General features: G+C 53.3%; 1 pseudogene across 1 annotated transcript; it reads left to right on the top strand.

Annotated features, from left to right (window-relative positions):
- Window positions 1-899: 899 nt before the first annotated feature.
- LOC311372907 (protocadherin-16 pseudogene) lies at window positions 900-3,670 on the top strand (annotated as a pseudogene). Its single transcript, XR_014684249.1, has 3 exons — window positions 900-1,802; window positions 2,098-2,295; window positions 2,675-3,670. The product of XR_014684249.1 is annotated as a protocadherin-16 pseudogene (transcript).
- Window positions 3,671-11,372: the final 7,702 nt, after the last annotated feature.

The following is an 11,372-nucleotide window of genomic DNA, read 5'->3' as shown; positions in this document are numbered from 1 at the left end:
AGACCATACTGGCCTCATTGTGTTACCACTGTGGCCGACTCCGTCTCTCGGTGCTTGAACCTGCGCATTATAGATTATTTTTAGCGTGTGTGTGTGTGTCTGTGTCAGTGTGTAAGTGTGTGTGCACACGTTTCGGCGTGTGTGTGTGTGATATACAGGTGTGTGGAGCCTGAGTTTACAATGCAACCTCCTAGCCACTCTGGCTCTGGCTCTCTCGCTCTCTTGCGCTCTGTCGCTCTCTCACTCTCTCGCTCTCTCTCTCTCTCTCGCTCTTTCTCGCTCTCTCTCTCTCTTGCTCTCTCTCTTGCTCTCTCTCTGCAAGTCTCTCTCTCGCTCTTGGTCTTGCTCTTGGTCTCTCTCTCTCTCTCTGCAAGTCTCTCTCACTTTCTCCCTCTCTCTCTGCAAGTCTCTCTCTCTCTCTCTCTCTCTCGGGCTCTCTCTCGCTCTTGGTCTCTCTGTCTCTCTGCATGTCTCTCTCCCTGTACATGTCGGTGGAGGTGGTGGACATTCCTCACATTAACCCTCCAGATCATATGAGCACCAGGGGAGTGCTAATCCAGTCCGGCCCTATCTGTGCAGCGCGTCCACTCCATCCATCTCCCCCCCAACCTCCAGCTCCACCTTGTAACACAACCCTGCACTGTTTACCTTTCCCCTCCATCCACCGCACCGTCATAGCGTGGTCGAGCTAAACGTTATTACGCTCCTATAAATAAAAAGCAGGTGTGACGACTTAAAACCTGGAGCGAAATAAAGAGAATCTGAGTGGTCGAGGTAATCCCTCAAAACACGACGGTATATCAGAACAAAGACTCACGTATGTACAGTAAACACAGCTTGACGGGACTGCGTTGAGATCACCCCCTAACCCGGTTTCGTTCCCCCCGTCCCCCTCTCAGGTGTCGCCGGACCCAGCCATGCCGATCACAAGCGAAGGGTCCAGAACCGGGGGGCGCGGCGCCTCGCCTCACGCACCGCCCAGCCCCGGGCCGCGGCCGTCCCGCCCGCTCCTCCTCCACCACGGCGCCGCCTCCTCCTCCTCCTCCTCCTCCTCCCCCTCCCTCCTCCTCCTCCTCCTGCTGCTCCTCCTGCAGGCGGCGTCCACGGCGCGGGCGCTGGAGCTCCAGCTGGACGAGGAGCAGCCCGCCGGCACCATCGTGGGGGACATCAGCACGGGGCTGCCGCCCGGCGTCACGGCCAGCCTCTACTTCATCTCGGACCACGAGGGCAAGGGCCTGGGCAGCGACCTGAACATCGACGAGACCACGGGCATCATCACCACCGCGCGGCGGCTGGACCGCGAGCAGCGCGACCGCTACAGCTTCATCGCCGTGACGGTGACGGGCTTCACCGTGGAGGTGTCCGTCACGGTCAACGACATCAACGACCACGCGCCCGCCTTCCCGCGGAAGAGGGCGGCGCTGAAGATACCCGAGCAGACGGCGGTGGGGACGCGCTTCTCGCTGGAGCCCGCCACGGACGCCGACCAGGACCAGCTCACGGTGCAGGGCTACGCCATCAAGGAGGGCAACGTGGGCCAGGCCTTCCGGCTGGAGACCAAGCGGGGCGCCAACAAGGTGCTGTACCTGGACCTGGTGGTCAACGGCGTGCTGGACCGCGAGAAGCGCGCCGCCTACAGCCTGGTGGTGGAGGGCTTCGACGGAGGCTCGCCCAAGAGGGTGGGCTCCATGCGCCTGGAGGTGACGGTGACGGACATCAACGACCACGCGCCCGTCTTCAACCAGAGCCGCTACCACGCCATCATCTCGGAGAGCCTGCAGCAGGGCAGCACCATCCTGCAGGTCAGCGACGTCCTTTTTACTCTTGTTGCGTTAAACACAGTTCAGAGGCCCAGAAGGAGTTTCCGTGTACAATAATAAATAAAAGAATATGCAAAGCCTACACTTATGGGTCGAGGGACAGGAGAGATGCTTTATGACTTGTGAACAGCAAGTGGTTGTCAACTCTGGAATAATAAATAAGGAACTGAATCTGGAACGAGGGGGAATGAATGTGGCGGCACGCTTATAAACCACGACAAAAACGACACTTAAAAAACTCAACCGGTGAATGTGTTTCCTCTCCGTGTCTCTGCAGGTCTTTGCGTCGGACGCAGACGAGGGGGACAACGGCCTGGTCCTGTACGAGATCAACCGCCGGCAGAGCGACCCCAGCCAGTACTTTGTCATGGACCTGAGGTCAGGGGTCATCACGCTGAACCGACCCCTGGACTATGAGCTCAAGAGGGTCCATGAGCTGGTGGTCCAGGCCAGAGACAACGCCAGTCACCCCGAGGTACGGTGCACCGTCCCCGTGGTTGGGTGGGGCTCAGCTCAGAGCGGGTTAACTGGGGTAACCGGAAGGTTGCTGGTTCGACCAGCTAGTTGCTTGCAGCTAGTTCCTAGCTAGTCGCTAGTTGCCGGGAAGCTAGTTGCTAGTTGCGGCTCCTCCTAGCTTGCGTCTTCTGCCTCCTAGAGTGTCGAGTGTCGAACCGTTATGAGTTGCTTTGGACAAAAGCTTCTGCTCGAATGCCCTAAATGTAAACGTAATCAACCAAAAAATGAAGACAATTCTTTGAGGCGGTCAAACATCCGTGGATAACGGTTGTGCAAAGTTGTTGCTATTGCGACCGATTCCTAACGGCGACGTCGGCTCCTATCGTCCCCCCCCCCAGGTGACCAACGCCTTCGTGACCATCCACGTGCGCGACTACAACGACAACCAGCCCACCATGACCATCATCTTCCTGAGCGAGGACGGCTCGCCGCGCATCTCGGAGGGCGCCCAGCCCGGCCAGTACGTGGCCCGCATCTCGGTCACCGACCCGGACTACAGCGAGTACGCCAACGTCAACGTGTCGCTGGAGGGCGGCGACGGCAAGTTCGCCCTCACCACCAAGGACAGCATCATCTACCTGATGTACGTGGACCAGGTGCTGGACCGCGAGGAGCGCGACTCCTACGAGCTCCGGGTGATGGCCACCGACTCGGGCACCCCGCCGCTGCGGGCCGAGTCGTCCTTCACCATCCAGGTGATGGACGTCAACGACAACCCGCCGCTGTTCGACCAGCAGACCTACAAGCAGACCATCCCCGAGGTGGTGTACCCGGGCTCCTTCGTGCTCCAGGTCACCGCCCGGGACAAAGACCAGGGCCCCAACGGGGACGTCCGCTACAGCCTCGTCAAGGACCAGCACACCCACTCCGACTGGTTCGCCGTCGACCCGCTCACGGGCATCATCACCACCGCCACCGCCCTGGACTTCGAGTCCGAGCCCAGGCCCAGCATGCTGGTCGTCGCCACGGACAACGGCCGCCCGCCGCTGTCGTCCACGGCGACGGTGGACATTGTGCTGCAGGATATCAACGACAACGCCCCCGTGTTCTCCAGAAGTTTCTACAACGCCTCCATCAAGGAGAACACTCCGGCCGGGACCTGCTTCTTAGAGGTAGGAGAACCTTATTCGAGGGACTCTTTTCCTTTCCTCTTCTCCCCCACGATTCCTTTGTCCTTTGTCTCCTTCCACCGCTCTTCTCTCTCTCTCTCTCTCTTTATCGCTCCCGTCCCTGCCTCCTCACTACCGTCTTCCCCCTGCTCTCGTGTGTGTTTGCTATGGGAACCCGCCATGTTTCATTATCGCGGCCATCATTCTTCTCGCTCGCGAAGCTAGCCAAAATATTATTGTCCGAGGAGCTGCAGCCAGAAGCGAGTACTCAGTGTCTCTCTGGCTGTCGGTCTCACCTCTGCGTTCGCTCTCGCGCCCTTCACTCACACTCACCCCCTAAGCCCCCCCCCGCTTTGATTACTTTTGGCAAGCGTTTGATTTATACAGCTACAAACGGGGAATCCGGGAAAATCAAAGTCATGTTTGAAAAAAAACAAAACGGGGGGGGGGTAGGGTATGCGGTGTTGCAGCGAGGGATGGTGCACTTGAGAATGTTGACGTCTTTTCATGGGATTCTTTAAACAAAGGAGCAGCGTTTTGCCGGCTGTCTGGTGTCTGGGTTGAAAGGGAACAACTTTTTGACGAGAAGGGCAGCGACACACGAGAGCGAGACACGGGAGGAGCCAGAATCAGGAGGGGGAACAACAGAGTGAGAGAGTCCACCTGCATTCCGGGAAACGGTGTGAGTCAATTAGGCTTTTCCCCGGCTTGTCCTTTGGCTCACCTTAAACGGTTCCTATGGTAACCAGCGTACTAGCTTGCAAAGGGTGAAGGCCCTCGGACATTCTGGGCCACACCACCGTAGTATCTCACGGCAACTTTGACAGTCCCGCTTTTATCTCGATGCGTGCCGGCTATTACAACTAGGGAGGGTCTCTCTTGAGAAATATTAAACCTGTGACCGGGCTTTGTCTCCCAGCGCGGTCCTCGCCATGCACACTTAACACCAGCTGCTCCCTCGCGTTGCGATACACCCCCCCCCCGTGTTATAAAAAAAAACGGGCGGAGAAAGAAAGAAAAAACATTCTCTTATTTTTTTACGTTTCTTATTGTATGAAATCACTTCTGCTGGACCATCGGGCGCGGCCCGCAGCAGTAAGGTTTTATGGACCCCCAAAAAGGCATAGAAACGGAGTGACTGGGATTAGATAAATCTAGGAATTCTTTCTTTGTTGCAGGCTCAGTTAACATGTATTTAGAGAGGAGGAGGAGGAGGAGGAGGACGGGGGGGCTTTGTGGAATCTGGAATATGTCAGAATCATCTGGCCCGCTCCCAGAAGGAAGACAGCATCAGCGAAGAGGGAGGGGGGGGGCGGGGGGGGGTACTGCAGAGGACTGACTAAAGACCAGGTTCAACTAAGATGGATAAGGAGTGAATCTGCTTTGGTCAGATCGACCCCAGGAACTGTTTATTCGAGGACAGGAATAGGTATTATTGCCATATATACAGTTTGCTGATGTCCCATAGGGCTGTGTGTATACATCTGGAAGCCCTGTTTGGAATTTGGCATTCGGCCAGTGGAAGAACACTCGTTTAAAATGACCTGAAATGTGGATGACCTTTGACGTTTACCCTGGGCATAATTAATGCACACTTTGATGAGTTTTCTATTCCATTGTGGGACATAAACAGCTCCATTGTAAGAAATACAAGTGATTAATTGGTGGCAGAAGTTTAACCCCACCACGTTGCTAACTCACTTGACCTCCGGGTCGGGGTCACATGGGATTGGAGCCCTATCCCGCCTGGACCAAAGGGGCTGGGGCAGGGGAAAACACTCTGGGTGGGACACATGGTGGGCTAACACACACACGTACTCTCACAGGGCATTCACGGAGCCACGGCCCTGGTTAGTGTCTCCAATTTCCGCTCCTGCGCGTCTCTCTTATGGGGAGGAAACCCAAGCACCTGGAGGAAACTTAATCCAGGTTCTGAGGAGGGAATCGAACCCAGGATCCCGCTGGATCCCCCCCCCGACATGTGAACATCATAACACCCAGCACAGAGTTCAAGTGTTGTAAGCGGCACTCGACCAATACTACGTCCCTTCAATTCCGAGAGAGTTGAATCATAATCGAACATTACGTTGGTTATGGCATCGGCTCCGTCGTCTGCGTCCATCACTGCCGGTTCCACCGTAGAGGAGAGCGGTCAGTCGGTCGCGGAGAGAGAGAGAGAGAGGGGCGGCTTCTGGCACTCGCTCTCTGCTTGGACGGAGTAGCGTTCTCCGGTTCCGCGGGGAGGAGCATTTTGGGAGGATAACACAGTAGTTCATGTCAAAACACGTTCCGGGCCAGCGCCGGTACGTGCTCGGCTGGACGGGATTCACACGTGAACTTGCCTTGCCTTGCGCTGACATCACCAAGCTGCTGGACGCCATGCGGTGCGGTTCCAGTGTGAAGCTCTCCCGCTCCTAGTTCTCCTAGCGTCACGTGGACTCGTGTCTTCAGGGTGTTGGGTTGTTTATTTCCCTTTGTTTCCATGACTTTCTCCCGGTATTAACTGTGAAGTCTTTGTGTGCGTGTTCGTTGCTTTTGCTTTGACCAAATCTTTAATACGTCTGTACACTCTGCTTAGCACAGCTCCGGTCCTAGTCCCACAGCAGAGTCAAGTTCCCACTGAATTTTGATCAGTTCAGACTTTTTGATCTATGACTCCGTTCTTATGCATTATCTGGTTATCATGATCTGGCCGAGGCCTGCCAAGTCGTCGTCATGGTTATCAGATCGTAAGAATTACTCACAAATTTGGAGCTGGGTCCCTCATACTGTTTGGTTTAGGACAGACTTTTTCTCTTTTATTTTTGGAAGGTCCTTTGGCCGGTGGCCTCCCAATACAAACGGCTACGCTCTATTTCCCCGTCGGCTGAACAACGGAAAGCCCTTTGGCTGCCCAGCCGCCAGATCGAGTAAAAGCCGGGGTCAAGGCTTCACAGCCCGATCTGACGAGAGGCTTTTAAGGACAGAAATGAAAGACGTGGTCTGAGGAGTGAAACAGGCTGAGGAAACGTGGAGGTGAACTTAAAGAAATGACCATGAAGAGAATTGGGAATACCAGCTCATTTCCTGCTGTCTGCAGACTTTTGAGAAGAAGTAGTGTGTGTGTGGGTGTCCGTGTGTGTGTGTGTGTGTGTGTGTGTGTGTGTGTGTGTGTGTGTGTGTGTGTGCACATACACCACATGTAAGAAATTGTGCGTGTGTGCCTTTCCAACCAAGTACATCTTGATGCAGACATGTGTGTGTGTGTGTGTGTGTACGTGCGTGTGCGTGTGCTGCGAGTGCGTGCGTGTGTGTGTACGTTGGCCCCAGCCAAGGTCTCCCTCCCCTCTCTTCCTCGCAGGTGATGCGTCTCCCCCGTCATGCACACCATGTGTTCCCCCGGTCAGGGCTGTCACGCTGCACCACCGTCACACACACACACACACACACACACAGGCACGCACACGCATGTTCTCCGCCGCGAGAGCGCCACGCTAAACATCAGCGCGTGGAGCATGGGCTGATGGGTTTAAAAATGAACACCAGTGGGACGCGTTCCCAGTGAGAGCAGAGCGCTCAGATGAAAGGCACTGGGAGCGGAGCTGGGAGACGTGGTGGTTTTGTGTCAATATTGTGCGACCAGATTGGACGTAGCTATGGGATTTCAGGTGGATGGAATATCTGTTTATTTTAATATGCGGCGAACTCGTGAAATGAGGCTTTCAGTTCTGGGTAAAAGATTGAATTAATTAGCCCTGGCCGTCGTACGCTCTTCGTAAAACACACGTGGTTTCTCATTGTTACGATTGTAACCGACACTCGCCTCAATTTATCGGTAACGTGATTTTGCCACTGAGGTGTCCAACTTTGGAATTTGAGCGTAACAAAAGCCGTTTTTTTTTTTACGTTCTGATTATTGTTTTTGTACGGTTTAGGGTTTAAAAATAGACGACTCAAACCCTCTGGGTGTTTCTCACCAGCGCTCTTCCTCTGTTTCGCATCCTGCATATTTCAGATGTCATGGACTTATTTAGAACCTTTCTAAGTATGGTTTACCACTCTCATACCGGCGGGGCTGTGGTCCGTCAGTCTGTCAGTGCAACACAAAAAAAAAAAAAAGCGAGAAAGCTCGTTTGGTTCACGTTCTGTAATGGAACGGCTTCCTCGATGTATTTTATTACATCCTCAGTCGTCCGTACCGAACTTGTTCCATACTGGGCCAACGTTTTTAAGATTTTGGTCCCGATTAGTCTGCACGGCTCCAAGTGATATAAAAAATCAGAGTCTGGGTTTGAAAAAAAAAAGATGAAGTGATTCTAAACAGGTGCGGCTGTTTCACCTCCTTCCAGCTAAACCGCTAAAATAAGCAACGTGTGCCCATCTGTCCGAACAATCAGGCACTGCGGTGGGAAGCATAAGCGAGGACCCCGGGCTACAGGCTATTAGAGGGTACAAGAGAGACCCAATCACACACACACATAGACGTACACACACAGAGACACACACACACGCGCACACGCACATAGACGTACACACACACACACACACAGGCGTGCACGCGCACACGTGCACGCTTTCTCTTTTACTTCTCCATCTCCTAAGAAGCCAGACATAAAATGAGGCTCTGACAGGAAGCTCTTCATCCCCAGCTTCCTGTTGGAGCAGCCCGGTCTCCTGCTGGTGTCACACTTAACAAGCTCCCCAGACCCCAACTTCTACACTGTCCTTCAGATCACACACACGCACACACGCACACACACACACACACACACACACACACACACACACACACACACACACACTGCATCAAGCCACACAATAAAGGGGTCCATCTAACCCCAGATATATAATAACAACCAATTAAGGTAATAGTTATAGCAATTAAGTTGCGTCGTAAGCGATGGATTTATATATCGACGGTAGTCCTACGGGCTGTTGTGTCTGAATCCATTTAGCGTTGCACATGTGAAATCATTTCTGGTGTTTTTATTAAGCTGTCAGTGGGTGCAATTTGTCTCAATAATCGTCACAGACAGCGAGGCTTCGGGCCGGATCTGTCACTTTCCCCGTTGGCATTCCGGCTTTGGTGTTTGGAACAGGTGACGGTCTGTCTGGCAGGCTGCGGCCGCGGCCCACACACTGAAGAATTCCCAAAACGTGAGGACTGGTTATGGCTGCGAGCAGCTGGCCGCGTTCCGTCGGATATGAGCGCACGCTCGCACGAATGCACGCACGGACGCACGCGGACGCGCGCGCACACACACACACACACACACACACACACACACACACACACACACACACACACACACACACACACACACACACACACACACACACACACACACACAAATATTAAGACGCACGCACACACACACACACACACACACACACACAAAAATATTAAGGCACACACACACACACACACACACACACACACACACACACACACACACACACATTAACACACACACACACACACAGACAGACACACTCGCACCAGCCTCTCAGCTGCTTGATCCGCTGACAGGTTGTGTGTGATGAGGGCTTAGCGGTGTGTGTCTGCCATGGAAGCCATCATTCTCATGGCGGCTTTCAACACTGGCTGCAGACGTCACCTGTTATTAACGGGGGGGCCAGACACCCATTAACGACGGCGTCCGCGTCCCCGGTATTACGGGGTACCGCCGGAGTGCCCCCCCCCCCCCCCGTGCTCCATAATCACATGGAAGTGCGTTTTTTTGCCATGTATTCAAATTCAGCGTTTTCTTTTTTGCTCTAATTACCGTTGGATATTTTTTTTTATCTGAGGCCCGCGTGTTGACTGTACGCCACCGGTCCGTATTTCATGCCTTAAACCTATCAGAGCGCCCGCTCACGTGTGATCTGATTGGCTAATGCTCCCGCGGAGAGGGATGCCGGCACGGCTCATTTAGCACAATGCGCAGCACCATATGGCTCTGAGCGCCACTTTCCTTCCCCCCTTTCCTGTCTCTTGTTCTCTTGTTCTCTCTCTCTCTCCCTGTTTCTCTCTCTCTTTGTCTCTCTGTCTCTCTCTCCGTCCGTCTCTCTCTCTCTCTCTGTCTCTCTCTCTCTCTCTCTCTGTCTCTCTCTCCGTCCGTCTCTCTCTCCGTCCGTCTCTCTCTCTCTCTCTGTCTCTCTCTCTCTCTCTCTCTCTCCCCCACACTGTCTCTTGTCCTTCCCTTTCCCCCCCCCCCCCTCTCGCTGGCTGACAGATTTCATCTCTCCATGTCATCTGGTATTGAGTGGCCGTCTCCCCGCTCCTCCTCCTCCTCCTCCTAACGTCTTTACCTCGTGTGCTTCGGCACGCTCGCTCCCGGATCCTACGAGACCACAGGAAGACGTCGTGCTCCTCCGCCCCCCCTCCGCCCCCCCCCCTCCACCCCCCCTCCACCTCAGCTATTTAGCAGCAATCGATTTGGTTCACTTTGGTGCGGAGACCCATTTACGTACATCACGTATTTCTCCTGCTTGCTTTTCTGCCCGTTCGCCCGCTGGGGGGGGGGGGGGGGGCGGGGGGGGGTGTGGGGGGTGGAGGGAGGCGGGGGGGGGAGAGTGAACCGCTAGGTACCGGGTGTGTGCCGTCGTGAATGAATGGTGTGTGTTCCACCCGATGCGTGTCCGACTCCGGGGTTTGATCGCATTCGCATGCGTGCACAACTTTCTTGGAAAATTTCGGAAAAATGTGTCGTCTTTTCCAACCCGGGCTTTAATTGGAGTACTACTGAGCAGTTGGCCGCGCGTGTGATCTGGCCGCTGTGTGTGTCTCTCTCTCTCTCTCTCTTTTCCCTTTTAGCGCTCACCTCGAAAAACGTGGCCAAAAAAAAACGGTTTCCATTCCTACTGTACAGCCTTCCCTGCGACGACAACATTATTCTTTTTACCCAGGAACAGATTCAGGAAGTGGTTCAGCGCTGAGCTTTATTTTGGGCCCGCTGGTTCAAAGCCAAGAGGAATGTTTATTAAAACAGACAAACAGCAACCCCGTTCCCCGTGCCATCCCTCACCGCCCCGGCCGGCAGTGCCCCGGCGGTGGTGCTTTCCTCTCACAGATGGCAATTTAGGCGTATTTTAAACACAGTGTCCAAATAAAAAAGAAAAAGAATGAAAATATGTATTTGCACACATCTGAAAAAGACCATGTATTTTTAATGGAACCTTCTCCGGGCACAATAACAACAACATCCCCATGCAGTGATCAGCAGGCTGACTAGCATGCAGTCAGACAACTGAGGCAGGCTCAGACCAGGCAGCTAAAACAGTCCCCTCCTGGTGAACGCGTCAGGAGCAACAGGAGGTACAAGGGAAGCAGCACGCACTGGTGTAGATTTGTATAGGTGTAGCTTGTATAGGTGTAGCTTGTATAGGTGTAGATTTGTATAGGTGTAGCTTGTATAGGTGTCGATTTGTATAGGTGTAGATTTGTATAGGTGTAGATTTGTATAGGTGTAGATTTGTATAGGTGTAGCTTGTATAGGTGTAGATTTGTATAGGTGTAGCTTGTATAGGTGTAGATTTGTATTGGTGTAGCTTGTATAGGTGTAGATTTGTATAGGTGTAGATTTGTATAGGTGTAGCTTGTATAGGTGTAGATTTGTATGGGTGTAGCTTGTATAGGTGTAGCTTGTGAAGATGTAGGTTTTCTAGGTGTAGCTTGTGTAGTAGGTGTAGCTTGTATAGGTGTAGATTTGTATGGGTGTAGATTTGTATAGGTGTAGATTTGTATAGGTGTAGATTTGTATGGGTGTAGCTTGCAGAGGTTGTGTAGCTTGTGAAGATGTAGATTTTCTAGGTGTAGCTTGTGTAGTAGGTGTAGCTTGTTCAGGATAAGCGTGTGTAGGTGTGGTTTGTATAGATGGGTCTTTGTAGCTGATATAGTCGTAGCTTGTACAGGTGGAGCTTGTATGGGTGTGCTTGTGCCTGTGGA

The sequence above is a fragment of the Micromesistius poutassou genome (assembly GCF_964030765.1).
Source record: "Micromesistius poutassou genome assembly, contig: SCAFFOLD_1625, whole genome shotgun sequence".
NCBI classification, from domain to species: domain Eukaryota; kingdom Metazoa; phylum Chordata; class Actinopteri; order Gadiformes; family Gadidae; genus Micromesistius; species Micromesistius poutassou.
This window is presented reverse-complemented; position numbering and strand designations above follow the sequence as displayed.